The sequence below is a fragment of the Mytilus galloprovincialis genome, chromosome 3 (genome assembly GCF_965363235.1).
Source record: "Mytilus galloprovincialis chromosome 3, xbMytGall1.hap1.1, whole genome shotgun sequence".
Classification (NCBI taxonomy): domain Eukaryota; kingdom Metazoa; phylum Mollusca; class Bivalvia; order Mytilida; family Mytilidae; genus Mytilus; species Mytilus galloprovincialis.
In genome coordinates, this window is record NC_134840.1 from 35,534,024 (window position 1) to 35,549,698 (window position 15,675).

Consider the following 15,675-nt stretch of genomic DNA (forward strand, 5'->3'; position numbering starts at 1 on the left):
AGTTATTGCCCTTTATAGTCAATTTTTTAACCATTTTTCGTAAATCTTAGTAATCTTTTAGAAAAATCTTCTCCTCTGAAACTACTGGGCCAAATTTAACCAAACTTGGCCATAATCATCCTTGTGGTATCTAGATTTAAAAATGTGTCCGGTGACCCGGCCAACCAACCAAGATGGCCGCCATGGCTAAAAATAGAACAATGGGGTAAAATGCAGTTTTTGGCTTATAACTCAAAAACCAAAGCATTTACAGCAAATCTGACATGAATAAAATTGTTCATTAGGTTAAGATCTGTCTGCCCTGAAATTTTCAGATGAATCGGACATTCCGTTGTTGGGTTGCTGCCCCTGAAATGGTAATTTTAAGGAAATTTTGCTGTTTTTGGTTATTATCTTGAATATTATTATAGATAGAGATAAACTGTAAACAGCAATAATGTTCAGCAAAGTAAGATCTACAAATACGACAAACATGACCAAAATGGTCAGTTGACCACTTTAGGAGTTATTCCCCTATATAGTCAATTTTTAACCATTTTTCGTAAATCTTAGTAATCTTTTAGAAAAATCTTCTCCTCTGAAACTACTGTGCCAAATTTAACCAAACTTAGCCATAATCATCATTGGGTATCTAGTTAAAAAAATGTGTCCGGTAACTCGGCCAACAAACCAAAATGGCCACCTTGGCTAAAAATAGAACATGGGGGTAAAATGCAGTTTTTGGCTTATAACTCAAAAACCAAAGCATTAAGAGCAAATCTGAGAGGAAGTAAAATTGTTGATCAGGTCACGATCTATCTGCCCTGAAATTTTCAGATGAATCGGATAATCGGTTGTTAGGTTGCTGCCCCTGAATTGGTAATTTTGAGGAAATTTTGCTGTTTTTTTTGTTATTATCTTGAATATTATTATAGATAGAGATAAACTGTAAACAGCAATAATGTACAGCAAAGTAAGAACTAAAAATAAGTCAGTCTGACCAAAATAGTCAATTGACCCCCTAAGGAGTTATTGCCCTTCATAGTCAATTTTTAACAATTTTCTTAAAATTTGAAGATTTTCAATAACATTTTCCACAGAAAGTACTGTTATAGATAGAGATAATTGTAAGCAGCAAGAATGTTTAGTAAAGTAAGATCTACAAACACATCACCATCACCAAAACACAATTTTGTCATGAATCCATCTGTGTCCATTGTTTAATATTCACATGGACCAAGGTGAGCGACACAGGCTCTTTAGAGCCTCTAGTTTTTGTATACATTAATCATGCTGCAATTTCATTCACTTGTAATGAGTGTATTGTTAAAAGTAACTTAAATACATGTATGCATAACTCTTGTACTCTTTCCTATAAAACTGCAGAGCGTATTTTACGAAAAGAATATATGAAATTTGGTGTTACAATATTTAGGCATCCCGTTAACGGGGAGTTGAAAGGGTGAGAACTACATTACTCAGTATAGCATGTTCACATGAGGACTGATGACTTTCAGAAACTCTTGGTTTGTAGTTCCTCAGAAATCTCTGATGGATTTGAATCTTACAGACATACAAACAGAGGTACATTTTGTAAAATAAGCATAAAAATTTAAAGAAAGATTTAATGTCTGACGGAGGTCATTTGGTACATAATTAACCTTTTTGATTTTTGAACATATATGGTTTGCTTTTCAAAATGGATTTTTATTGACTGAATAAAACAAGCTGAAGAACTCAAATTTTTAGTTCTATCTTCTTATCAACTGCAATAACTTCCATTGCAAATACAATAAACAGTAATCTTAAGAATGAACAGCATTAAAAAGTAAAAAAATGTGTTTTTCTCTCTCTCAATTTAATGTTTTTTTTTAAATAACTGTTTCATAAGTCTGCTTCAATGTTATTTTCCACTGCTCTTCCTATGCATGTGATATATATCTTTGCCAACTTGATTCTGGAAAGGAAAAAGTGGATTATAACATTTATCATTTTGTTAAAGTCCAATAATAAGATTAAACATAGGTCAACCATGACATATTCTGAATCAGTGTACATGCATTGCTAAAGGTGGTATAACGTTTAATTATACAAGGTTTATATTATACAGGGAGAAAAATGAAAGAAAAAAATGGAACAATGTTTGATTTACCTACTTGAAAACTGGCCTTGAAGTCATTAAACTTTCGAGTCAGTTATTTACTCAAACTCCAAAATCAACAAATCAACCAATCAAAATGCTGGATTTCAATTTTCGACCACGATTTTTTTCTCCGGGCACTGAGAAATTTTTTTATGACTTCAGGGCCTGATCCTATACGATTTGGAGAAGAATTTTAGCGTTCCAAGTCTGGTTTCATGGCAAATTTCCATGTTTTCAATACGGGCTGCACTTTTAACACTTTTAATTTGTTTTGTTATAAATTAGGTCGTTAATTTTTCTAAATTAAATTGTTTCATATATTGTTTATGTCATTGTCTTTTGTAGCCGACAATACGGTATGGGTTTTCTCATTGTTGAAGTCTGCACAGTTGTATATTATTGTTCACATTCACATCGTCTCAAATTTGGTGGATAGTTGTCTCAGTGACAATCCTACAACTTTTTATTGTTTTATACACTATGCAATAGTTTAAAAATTAATAAAAGTATTCTTTTTGTGAATTTTTTCATTAGTAGTACCAGTGGAAATTCTCATTATAATATATTACTATCTTTTAAATCTGTTATTCGGTTACAGAGAAGGAGATCTTTGTTTATATTTCCTTTAGGTTCCTAAGTTCAACTATGTCTTGCTGTAACACTCTGACATCTTTGGATCGGCACCAAAACACATATGTATTAATATAATCTGATTATTCTAGCACAATATCAATGCAATCTGTGAAACAGTTAAATGAGAAGTTGTGTGTACGAATATGTACTTCCCGTAGACTTCTTTGTTAACTTTAATGATATCTTTCAATTGTTGAAGAATTGTATTTCTACTCTTTATTCTTTTGAACTTGCTCGTTGTTCACTGTTGGTTTGTTGTCATATGAACACACTACAACATTTCATGATATTGAAATAAAATTATAGGAATAACTGCAAATTCTTACTTTAAAATCAAAGCGCTGTAAGCACTGTAGGCAGTTAACCAAAAACCAAGGCAAACATAATTATGAAAACTGTGGCGATGTTGCTTCAATTATTTATTTTTTAAAGATTTAAAAGAACAAACATTAAACATTCATATATAATTGTACATTTATGTTCATTTAATGAATTAATCATTAAGGCAAATAATTCATATTTTATCAAGGTTTTCAATAGCAACGTATATATCAAGTATGTATTTTTTCATGGTCAGGAGTCTTGAGTCAGCATTGGTACAAATTCGCAATGATTGCAGTTCTTCTAGTTGATCGTAATTGTTCGTATTAGTTGACTGTTAGTAGTTCAAGTTGACTTTAGTACGAGCTTGTAAAAGTATGAATGGACTTGCTTCTCAGGAAAGAAAACTGACTTTGTGTTCTACAGTACAAAATTTATGAGACACAATCAGACAAATGTTTACTACAACAGGGATCAATGGTGAGGTCTGACTGACCTGTCTATAGTAAATGTAAATGACTCCCACCTTCACCCCAAGTCCATGATGTCTAAATTTGGAATGAAATGACAGGTTTTAGGTCTAGCAAAGTGATATGCATATGTGACGCCTATGAGATTGACCTTGTAGGTCATTCAATCTTTTTGAAATGACAAATAGGAATGAATATGGTTTAGGAGTTGGTATCTCAATCTTTTACAAGTTCTCAAAACACACACAAGCGGGTGTGGGGTGACCCTAGGGACTACAACCTATTTTTCATTTGATTTTTTATATTGTCCCATACATGAATATATATGGTTTAGGGGTGGGGATCTCGACCGTTATCAAGTTTTCAAACAGGATTGAGATGGGTGTCCCTTAGGACTCTCCTTATATTTTATTTGATTAGTTCCTGTGTCCCATACATGAAAATATATGGTTTAATCTGAAGGTGGGGATCTCGACTGTTTCCAAGTTCTCAAACAACAGGAGGGGTGGGGTGACCACAGGGACTCCCCCTATATTTTATTTGATTTGTTATTTAGTCCCATACATGAGTATACATGGTTAAGGGGGTGAGGATCTCGACTGTTTCCAAGTTCTCAAACAGGAGGGCGCAGTGACTCCCCCTATAATTTATTTGATTTGTTATATTGTCCAATACATGAATATATATGGTTTATGGGTGGGGATCTCAACTGTTTTCAAATTATCAAACATGAAGGGGTAGAGTGGCCCTATGAACTCCACTTATATTTCATATGATTTGATATATTGTCCCATACATGAATATATATGGTTTAGGGGTGGGGATCTCGACTGTCTCAAAGTTCCCAAACAGGAGGGATGGGGTGACCCCAGGGATTACCCCTGTATTTCATTTGACTGGTTATATTGTCCCATACATGAATAAATATGGTTGAGGGGTGGGGATATCGACTGTACCAAGTTCTAAAGAGTGGTGGGTGACCCTAGGGACTTCACCTATATTTCATTTGATTATTTATATAGTCCCATACATGGATGTTTATGGTTGAGAGATGGGGAGCTCATCCGTTTAAAAGTAACAGGTAGAGTGCTCCAAAGGACTTCACATACATGCATGTATCATATGATTTGCTTACATTCAGGTATCATTGATCTAGTTGCACTATATGTGTAAAATAAGAAACTTCCAGCTATTTTAACTGACCCATCAAAATTGAGAAAAAAAATACCCAAAATTGCAGTAATATGTTTACACTTTAAAAGCATCTAACTTGCTTTACCAACATTTATTACTGATAAAGAAAATTTAAACTGTCACCAGGACCATATATATTGTTAGATAAACTGTTCCCAGCTGTCACAAAGACTCACATTGTATTGGAGTACTTTTGAGTTTCAGTACAAAATATTTTCTGTTTTTTTCATTCTTTTACATATATCTTTTGGTTTTCGATTCTAATGTTTATATTCATTTACCCTGCAAAGATGTATTTTGCATCTGTCTGATTTTTTAAATAGTTCAAACATCGTCAAAACCCGGAATTACCCATATCCGCTTCCGGAATCGGATCCGATATTGTAATTTTCTTCTCATGTCAGTCATTTTGTTTTCAATGTTGTTTTTACTCGAATTTATACATTATTTGTCGGCGATTTTCTGTATAAAGCTAGCGGTTGAACAAAATGATCATCGCTGTCATGAATAATAATGCTAAAAACAAGTATTGAGATCGTTTATTAGGAGACTTTGGTAAAAAGGTTTGCAAAGTAATTTTTTTATTTCCTCTTAAGTCGGGCATGTCGAGCGTAGCTAGTAACCAATTCGAAAGTCCTACTGCAAAAGTGGAAGGTCGCAGACCTCGGACAACCGCTAATTTGAAACCATGCCTCCAAATTGAAAAGATACAAAAATATCGTCTTATAATTTAAAATTGCCGCCAACAGCATGAACAGTGGAATTTATTTTAAGACTACTGACGTAGTTGACTACGTATTGACGACAAACAATATTCCTACGACTTTTGCCATTTGGGAAATCTAAACTACTTGTCTTTAGAGATTTTCGGCGATTAAACATTTCAAACATTTGTTCTTTGACAGCTTAGCCAAAATCTCGGGGGATAAAACACTACGTAAAGATTCATAATGTGCCCTACTTCCTATGTGCAACTTCAAAACTTTTGGATAAATCGACGATCATTTAAGGTTTTTCTGATCATATTTTTTGTAATCAAAAATTAAAAGTATGAAAAAACTGTCCAATTAGTTATAAATAACATAACATCCAGCTAGATAATAACAATGGCACATATTTCAGCATTTATTGGATAGAACACAAATCTAGGGTGCTCGCATTTATAAGGCAGCTTAACTGCCTAAAAATCATAATTGAGTGTAAAACTATATGTATATATATATATATATATATATATATATATACCTACCTTTCAAATTATTTCAATGTTCTACTGTAACCTTTCATACCAGTTCTATCTCTATCTCATATTTTATCTGTTCATGACAATTTTTAGTCGTTGATCTAAAACTTCATTTTCCTCATAGACTTAGTCTTTGTGTTCTGGTGGGATCCATTTTTAGATACCTATAACAATAGATCATACTGCATCAAGTACTTTGCATGCATTTATAGAAAGTTGTTTTTCCCAACATGCATTGTTGTGGTAATAATTATGGACGTAACACTTTGTAAATTGTCCTTTGAAAAAATACATCATGAGATAAAGATTGTATCGATGATTTACAAAATTCTGTAAAGTGGTTCAGGAGTAATTGATGACACTTACGTGGGACATAAGGACAAGATTTGTTCCATATGTTAACACATTCTCACTAAGAAAATGCCACCAGAAGTGCAAGTCTGTCATCACAACGGATAATGTTTATGTGATACAGTAAAAACATTGGTAGTAAAATTGAGCGGGATGTTTAATTTTCAACAAATGTAAGATTGGTCACCTTTAATCGGATGTCTCATATAGCATGTATAGAAAGAGAGTGCCATGATCTCTGCAGGTTAATAACTATTGCAACAACTCTTTGAGAGGCCGTCGGTGGCCTTTTGTCTGAATATGCAGCAGGGCAAATTCCTGTCCACCTTCAATATGCTTTCGTTGTCCAGTGGCAGTCCAAGTTTCATTGACCTTTCACCCCAGATGACATCTTTTACAGGACTTACCTATTGTACTTATTTAACAATTGTTTTGAACATGCATGTTATATTTGCCACTGGACATTAAGCAAATGTTTAATACATGTACTCTAATATGTTATTATTTTGAGGGGTCTCAGTAGGATCATTTTAAACTATTGGGATTATCCTCTTGAAATATAAATATTATTCATACAAAGTATTGCTCAATAATTATGTGTCGGATTACTAGTATTCGTGTGTCGGTCCGATGGGTCGTCGGACTAATAGGGCGTCAGGCTATTGGGGTGTTGGACCAATATAGTGTCCGAACAGAAAGATTTAAAAGGCAAAAAAAAAATAAAAAAATGTGCAACTTATAAAAGGGTCTGGTCTGGAAGTGGTTTCTTCATTTCTGTATTCTGTAATATTCTATACCATTTTTCACTTTTTATTATTAATTTTGCCTGTTATTCTCTTTTCTTCATATTCAAGCACCACACTATTATCGATTCTTTATTGCTTCTGTCTATTTTATAACAACAATGGGAATAATATGAAAGCCAGCCAAATAGGACATTGGATAATTGTCTGTTTTCTGTTTCTTGGTTTATTCTTGCTTGTCGTTGGAGGCAAACTTTTGTTTTTCTGTCTCTTTAGTTTGTGTGTATTATTATAAATTAAACGAATTTAACACAAATTTGCCATCTTAAAACAAATATGTTGAACATTGCGTCTGTTATTTAATCTCTTTTTAACAGAAGGAAAAAAACTAAGATTAAATATAATCAACAGAAGTATAAAAAACTATGAACTAAGTCTTTGAAGTTAGATGCATGATTTTTGTTATTAGTTGTTAGTGGCTTTGAACTAGCTGTCAGTAACTGCAAGTACTCTCAGATCTGTATTTAGTGACTTTTTTTGTTGGGTAACGGTAACGTCCATTATGTTTTTGTTACTTAGATGTATTTCTATTTGCATTCATCTGTTATTTAAAGTTAAATAAGCCTTTTTCAACTGAATTTTATAGTTTGTTGTTATGTAGTACTGTTACAACTCTGTTCCAGGTTTAGGGGGGAAGACCCTAGCATGTTTAACCTCACCACATTCTGTATATATGTCCCTGTCCGAAGTCAGGAGCCTGTAACTCAGTGGTTGTTGTTTGTTGGTGTGTTACATATTCATTGTTTGTTCATTTTTGTACATAAATAGGAACGTTAGTTTTCTTGTTTGAATTCGTTGACATTTGTCATTTTGGTGCCTTTGTTAGCTGACTATGCGATATGGTGACCTATATTTGTTAATTTCTGGTCATCTGATCTGTTGTGGAGAGTTGTGATTATTCCGCTCATTTTTGGTGCCATGATTGACAAATAAAATATATGTTGTTGCTGTTGTTGTTGTGTCGTTAGCAATAATACGGCATCTTTTTTTTATAGACAAATATATATATATATATATGTAAATCGAATGTTTTGTTTTCCCTAATGAACCACATTTGAACTAAATTCTTGAAGGGAAAGACATTGTTTTTGTATAAATGTCAACAGAATACAGAATGTTGTGTCAACAGAATACAGAATCAACATTCTGTATTCTGTTGACACAGTATACAGAATGTTGATTCCGGCAAAATATATGATCTGACAGGATGCTCACGGAATAAAACTTGTGATGGAAGAAGACATACATTTGCAAAACATACATGAACAATAGCAATCCGTAGATGATTCGAAAAGGATCCGCCATCTCTGACTTGTCGTAACAATCGTCTCTTTCTGCAACTTTAAGACTTTCTGCAAGTGGCTGGTAAACCGATATTTTCTCTGCTGTATTTCTGTATCCTATCCTTCCCGGCTGATCTGCTGTTGTCTCAAATTTTGCCGTTGATGTTATTATCGTAATCACAAAAGCGCGTCAATATGGAACATACAATTGCCTATTGTAAAACGTTTATGTGATTGGATTTACACATGACGTCATTCATTGTTTACAAACGTTATTTTTGCACTCGCACTGACATTTCAACAGTTCAACAGTACAAACTTCTTCTGGATTGAATACCACAATGGGATTGAAGGTAGATCAAGGTATAGTAGTACATTGAATATTTTAAAACTGAGAAAAGTGTAGCATAGCTATAATTCAAAACATATTACGTTAGTTAAAGAAGGAGAATAGATCTACGCGTTACACACTGACAGTGGCGGACCCCTGGGGTTCCGGGGGTTTGAAGTTGAACACCAAATTATTTTGGACGTTCAATGCATTATTCTATATAATACTACTTAAAATATTTTATTTCCCCCATTTTTTCGCTATAATTATGAAATATTTAAGCGACTGTGTTGGGACATATAGTTGGAACCCCCTTTTTCCTTTTATCCCGAGTGTTTGGAACCCTCTTTTAAAACAATGGGTGGATCCGCCTCTGGTTACAGAACTTTCTGTAAATGTCAAAATAGGTATAAAATCGCGGGTTGTTTGGGATATACATATTATTACTTCTTTACCAAACCTTATTAAATAGATTATAGTATTAATATTTGTCAAATTGATATTTGAGAAATGATCAGCCTGACTTTCTAAACATATGAATGGATAAAGGGAGGTGCGGTACACCCCTCGGCGTAAGAAGGGGGAAGGGTCCGAAGGTTGGACCCCTTTTTAACGATAAATGCATAAATTTGAAAAGGGAAATATATTTGGAAACCCTATCTCCAGATTTGGAACCCCCTTTTAAAAATGTGTTTCCTATTTTGACAGGATTTTATTTTATACCAATGCTTCATTTAATTTGGGAAACATTTTAATATATAAGTCCTAGGTGCCTACAAAATTATTTCATCTCGCCACATTGACTGCTGTGTTTGTTGCTGTTCAGTTGTTGCTGCACATCTATAATACTAAAATTACGAAGTCCAATTTGTCAGCCGTCATCACGTAAAAACGACGAATCAAAGGATTCAACTTTATATACAACTAATATAGTACAAAGGTGTAGATTAAAAATTACACCACTCCAGGCCCTTTTGTTTTCCACGTAATTAATATTGCCAATAATTAAGAAGTTCCGGGTCGAGTCCGATACCGATACCAATAATATAATCACATGTTACCTATTACCTTATCTGTACGTTCCGCATCTGACAGGCGTACCACCAAACTGTGTATTCAGGATTAATATGCTACATGTATATATAAACGGGTCATAATCACAGGGTTGACACTACTAAATTGTCAAATTGTTACCTATTGTAGAATCAAAGAATTCAATTTTATTTATAACTAATGTAGGACAATGCTGTTGATTTAAAAATACTCCATACCAGGACCTTTTGTTTTCCAAATAATTAATATTACCAATAATTGATAAGTTCCAGTTCGACGGGTTCAAACAGAAAGATTTGAAAGCAGAGAAAACTGTGTATCTTATAATCGGCATGACTTTATCAGATGACAATACTAATACTAAAATAAGGCTTGCGCATAGTTATCTACTTTAATTCAGTCACGAATCCGCGATGTCACGGGTGTGTTCTAGTATATATATATATATATTTATATATAAGTGATCTCGTTTGAAATGGTTGTACAACAACATTTGTGTTACTTCGGGTTTTTTTTAAATATTTTTTTAGCATACTATGCGATCTGGGCAATGCGATATATGGGTTTGCTCATTGGGCATTTGATGTGGTAAAAATCATCCAACAGTCTTCCTATTTTTATATTGTAAAGAAAGATGTCTGTGAAATATTTAAAGAGGGAGGGCCAATTTGCCGGAGATTTGTTTCATTCAATAAGATAGGTAAATCATGTTTTAAATAGCCCGATAGATGCTAATTATAGTACAAGAAAATACGTCACATTATTTATTTTCATATCTTGAACAGGTATTCCTACAAAAACAAGGCCAAGACTATTGTTTTTTTAATATTGATTTTATTTTATTATAAACATCCTTAAAGCAAGGTGGCATACTACGTAACTTGTCAAGGAGCCAAATAATATCAAACAAATTCAAATCGTGATTTTCTCATTCTGAATATACATTTATGTATATCTGTATTTGTCCTGGTCTTTTAATGTTTTATCGTCTATAAGATAAGATGGGATAATACATGTATATATTTTGACCGGAGAACATCTTACATCAGTTGGTCATAGATCAATGTTACATTGTCGTTTCTGTCATTTTAACAAATCGGCCCTTCGTTGTGATACAAATGCAACAGCTTCTTGATGTTTTTTTCCTACAATCACGATTTATAGTGTAACTGATTTGTTCTGTTCTGTTGTTTTATTTTCTGATGCCTTGGGTACCGGTGTAGGGACGGTGGTAAAAATTTCAGTACTAGTATCTATACAGATTGTGAATTGTTGTTGACTGCATTTGTTATATATAATACCATCTTCTTAAAAGGTTTCGAAAAATGTTCGTGTTGTTTTGAAACTCGTATACAATGGCCTTATTTGAAGTTATGTGTATATTACACCCGCAACATGTAGAATTCATTGCTATATAATTAATTCTCGTGTTATTGGTTATGTTCAGTTCAACGGCAGTTGTTCCTTGAATATATATGTAATAAATGTAAACATATGTCTTGAGTAGAAAGTGCGTCAAGAGTATGGACAGTCATAAGAATGCACGCAATAAGCGATACATTATTTTTTCTTTGATACATGTAAAATGATAAACTAGTAACCTATATAGGCCAAATGAACCAGAATGACTCTATGAATTAAGCAAACATCCAAAAAAATATGATAGAGACATTAAAATTTAATATAAAAACACAAAAAATGCATTTTATCTGAGCGAGATTCGAACCCTTTTATCAAAACCATCAGTTATTATTAGGTCTGTGCTTTACGGATGGAGCTACGGCAATACTTATATATAAGTTAGTTATTAAGAAGCTATATCGGTACAATTTATCGATGTTACATTTTTTTTCTTCAAAAAGTTGTTTTTTATGTCATAAGGACACACTAAACCAATTTCATTTTTAAGGGAAAAAGTAGCATAAATAACAAGAGTCTTAAAAAGCATAACTTTTTTTTGGTTTGAAATGTTCTTCTGGGGGGATTCTGTTTTTCTTACCTAAAAACACCCGAAAATCCGCATATTGGACTTTCGTCCTTTTTTAGGGTTAAATTAACTATTGATCACACATATCATAAAAAGTTTCTATTTTATTTTGGTACTGGCTATGGTTACATTGAAATGTAACAGTTATAAAAAAGTTATTGTTACAATGAAGTTTAGGCTATATCGCCGGAATGCAGGCCTAGGGTTGACTAAGGAACTGCATGAATACTTACGAGTGTAACAATGATATTTATGTCTACGGTTACATTGTGTTATTGTTACGTAAATGCACTCATTGACAAATGAAAAATTATTTTTTACAATATTTTATACATTTTTTTAATTTTAATTTGATTGTCAGTGTACACACAGCCAGTATGTTGTTTCAGTCCGATGCATTTTTGGCCCGGTGTAACCACTCTCAGTGGCGGATCCAGAAATTTACATAAGTGGGGCCCACTGACTGACCTAAGAGGGGGCCGGCTCCAGTCACGCTTCAATGATTCCCCTATATAAGCAACCAAATTTTTTCCCAAAAAGGTGGGGGGCGGGTCCCCTGCCCCCCCTAAATCCACCTCTGACTCTAGGCAGCCCTCACAAACGAGTAATTGGGGTGGATGGGTTGGGTGGCTCAGTGTTGTATTAATATATAAGAAGATGTGGTATAACTGCCAGTAAGAAAAGTCTCCTGTTCATATAAGTCGTAATTTGTAGAAGTAAAACATTATAGGTCAAAGTACGGGCCTTCATGGGCTCTCACCGAACAGCAAGCTATAAAGGGCCCCAAAAGTGACTAGTGTAAAACCATTCAAACTTGAAAACCAATGGTCTATAGATATAGGAAAATGTGGTATGAGTGCCAATGAGACAACTCTCCATCCAAGTGACAACCCTAACCCATATAAAAGTAAACAGTTATGGTCAAGGTACGGCAATTCAACACGGAGCCTTGGCTCACACCTAACAGCAAGCTGTAAAGGGCTCCAAAAATTATTAGTGCCACGGTAAACTATTCAAACGGCAAAACCAACGGTCTAATCTATACAAAAACGAGAAACGAGAAACACTTATAAACCACATAAACAGACGACAACCATTGAAGGCTCTCAATAAAATTTACTAGTGTAAAACCATTCAAACGGGAAAACCAACTACTGAATACCAAACTCCTGACTTAGGACAATAACCTTTTTTGTATTGTTACAATCTCAAAAACGTGTCCGATAATTTAAGAATGTGTCCGGTTAAAAACGCCAGAATATTTCAAAACTCATACACCCCCAATGATACTCTGTAAAGTAAAAACGCAATTCAATATTAATGGTGTGGGATACGATAGAACCCGTATTGTTCGGTTGGATTATAAATGATTAGAAAAAAAAGTCGAAGCAGGTGCCAAAAAAAAAAATCTGGAGGAAAGGTTTAGTAATCCGTACAGACAAATGTTCAAGGTATGCTACACTGTGCACGCTTTCTTCTGCTTGCAGACACAGACTATAGGTCTGGTTTTAAAAAAAATTGCACAATAAAAAGTTATTTTTATTTGAAGCGCTTTAATTTATGATTTTCTTTATCAATATGATTATTATTATAATAAAGTTCAGACAGAGGTTCTTCACAATTTAGAAAACTAATACATCATGTACATTTTATATTGTATTTTTTTCCCGGTGCTTGACCATGTTTACTGTATGTCATTGATAAGCATTAGTTTGTTCAGCATAGGTAATTCATAACAAGCATAACTGCAGGCTAAGTTTACAACACATAATTAACTATTGACTACTTAATGTCCAGTGGCAAATATGTCATGCGTATTTAAAAAAAAAACCATTAACATTGCATTTAATAAGTTTTGTAAAGTTTAAATCATCGTTTAATAGTAAGTAAATTCTATTGTCTTAATATTATCCGGTGATGCCTAAATGTCTTTTTACAAAATGTATGTCTATGAGGGTACTGCTCGACCGGCTTCCCGCAGAAGTGGTTTCGCCAGTGCAATTTGACATCATTATCAAATCATTGACGTCACATTGACGCGTTTTGGAGGAATCGGACACGTTTCTGTGTGCTACTGTGTGTATAACATCTCTGGTGCTACATATATGACTATGTACGATAAATTTTCAATTAAATTGAATTTCCACTTCAATCTATTAAACATTAATGTACTTTTGTATGAAGTAGTTAGTATATATTTAAATGTCTTTTGTCGTTGTTTCACGGATCTTATTATAAAGAGCACATAAATAGACCGATGGTTAAAGCTACACGTGTATGAAATACTTGCCACTGGCAAACACCAATACTTTGATGATGATGAATTAAATTATCATATTTTCCTTTTTTTTTTATTTAGAAACAAATTTCAACTTTGATTGATTATAATATATACATGTAGTATCAGAAGTTCAGTCCATTACTGGACTTCTGGTAGTATATAAACTGTAATAAGTAAATTTTGATGTCAGACCATTTCCTTCCATAATTGTGCATTCTTTTTATTTTTACATAACACAGAAATGAGGAAAGTTTTAACATAAGAAAATTTACAGTAGCCTTTATAAATTCATTACATTTTCTTTCCTCAGAATGATTAACAGCAATGGAGACAGGAGCAGACATGGGAATGTTCGATGTGAAAATTGAAGACCTATATTAAACAAAATGATGTATCTAGACAATATGGCACTCATCAGAAAAAAAAACCCAACATTTAATCATGAACCATTGAATCCTGAGTTTCGTACAAGTACCAAAACATTAAAGATGGATGCTTATAATGAGCTCACATTAGAACTAAAGTGTCCTCTTGAATTACCACTGTACATGTAAAAAGACACATCATATCCGGGACTGAATTGAGGAAAAGAGCCAGGAAACTGACATTTAACAAAGCATTCCAAAGAAAAGATGGCATAGGGGGAGAGCAATGAAACATGATACATGCAAAATTAATTTTTTCTTTGATTGTTTTATTTATGAGCTTTAAAGGGTCATAAAATAACCAAGGGGCATGAAAATGACAGAGATTTTTGCCACAAACTTCACATGTTGGTATGACATTGAATGTTTTATCATATATTAAAAAATGGTTATGATAAATAAAAGAAATTCCAGTTATGATTAAAAATAAGGTAATCGAGACATTGTTTTGTGTTGATTATAATGCATTGCCTAACATAGTAACATATGACTGCATTAATTACAACTTATTTTAAGCAATAGCAAAATACCAAAAAATGAACAGTATTGAAGATTCTAATCTTGTTTGATATATATATAAATTATGCGCTATTATACACATTGATACTGTAAAATATCAGCCTCGAACCACAGTGTGAATCTCCCTGATGTCGAGTGCGTATTATTTTTATAAACACTGAAAGACAGTCACAATCAAAATCAAGAAGTAAGCAAATAATCACAAAACGAAAGGGCATTTACAACAACACATTGAAAAATACATATATAAAAACAACACAAACTCCAGTAAAAACAGGGAGTGAATTCAGGTGTTCCTAGAGCGTATTATTTTTATAAACACTGAAAGACAGTCACAATCAAAATAAAGAAGTAAGCAAAGAATCACAAAACAAAAGGGCATTTACAACAACACTTTGAAAAATACATAAAAAAACAACACGAACTCCATTAAAAACCGGGAGTGAATTCAGGTGCTCCTAATGGGTAAAATCCGATAAACTGCTTATCTTGCTTCATTTCTGTTGTTTTCTCCTTCGCTTCAATAGTTTTTCGATAGACGAGAGTAAGCTTGATAATTTTCCTTGGTCATGTTCACGTCGCTAAAAAAAAATCTGTGCAGCAGGGTGATATAGTCAAAGAGAAAAACGTAACCAGCTAAAAAAGGATAATAATAATAT

At 33.4% G+C, this 15,675-nt stretch overlaps 1 protein-coding gene and 2 long non-coding RNA genes across 9 annotated transcripts in view; 2 read left to right on the plus strand and 1 right to left on the minus strand.

The window, feature by feature from the left end:
- LOC143067803 (myosin-VIIa-like) overlaps positions 1-15,675 on the plus strand; it is a 141,513-nt gene that overhangs the window by 47,962 nt on the left and 77,876 nt on the right. The window lies entirely within an intron of this gene.
- Positions 1,305-8,714, minus strand: LOC143067801 (uncharacterized). Its single transcript, XR_012976040.1, has 3 exons — positions 8,399-8,714; positions 5,990-6,147; positions 1,305-1,936 (listed from the first exon to the last, which is right to left on the minus strand). It is a non-coding gene; the product is annotated as an uncharacterized LOC143067801 (long non-coding RNA).
- Positions 8,711-14,938, plus strand: LOC143067802 (uncharacterized). The gene is made up of 2 exons (XR_012976041.1): positions 8,711-8,783; positions 14,383-14,938. It is a non-coding gene; the product is annotated as an uncharacterized LOC143067802 (long non-coding RNA).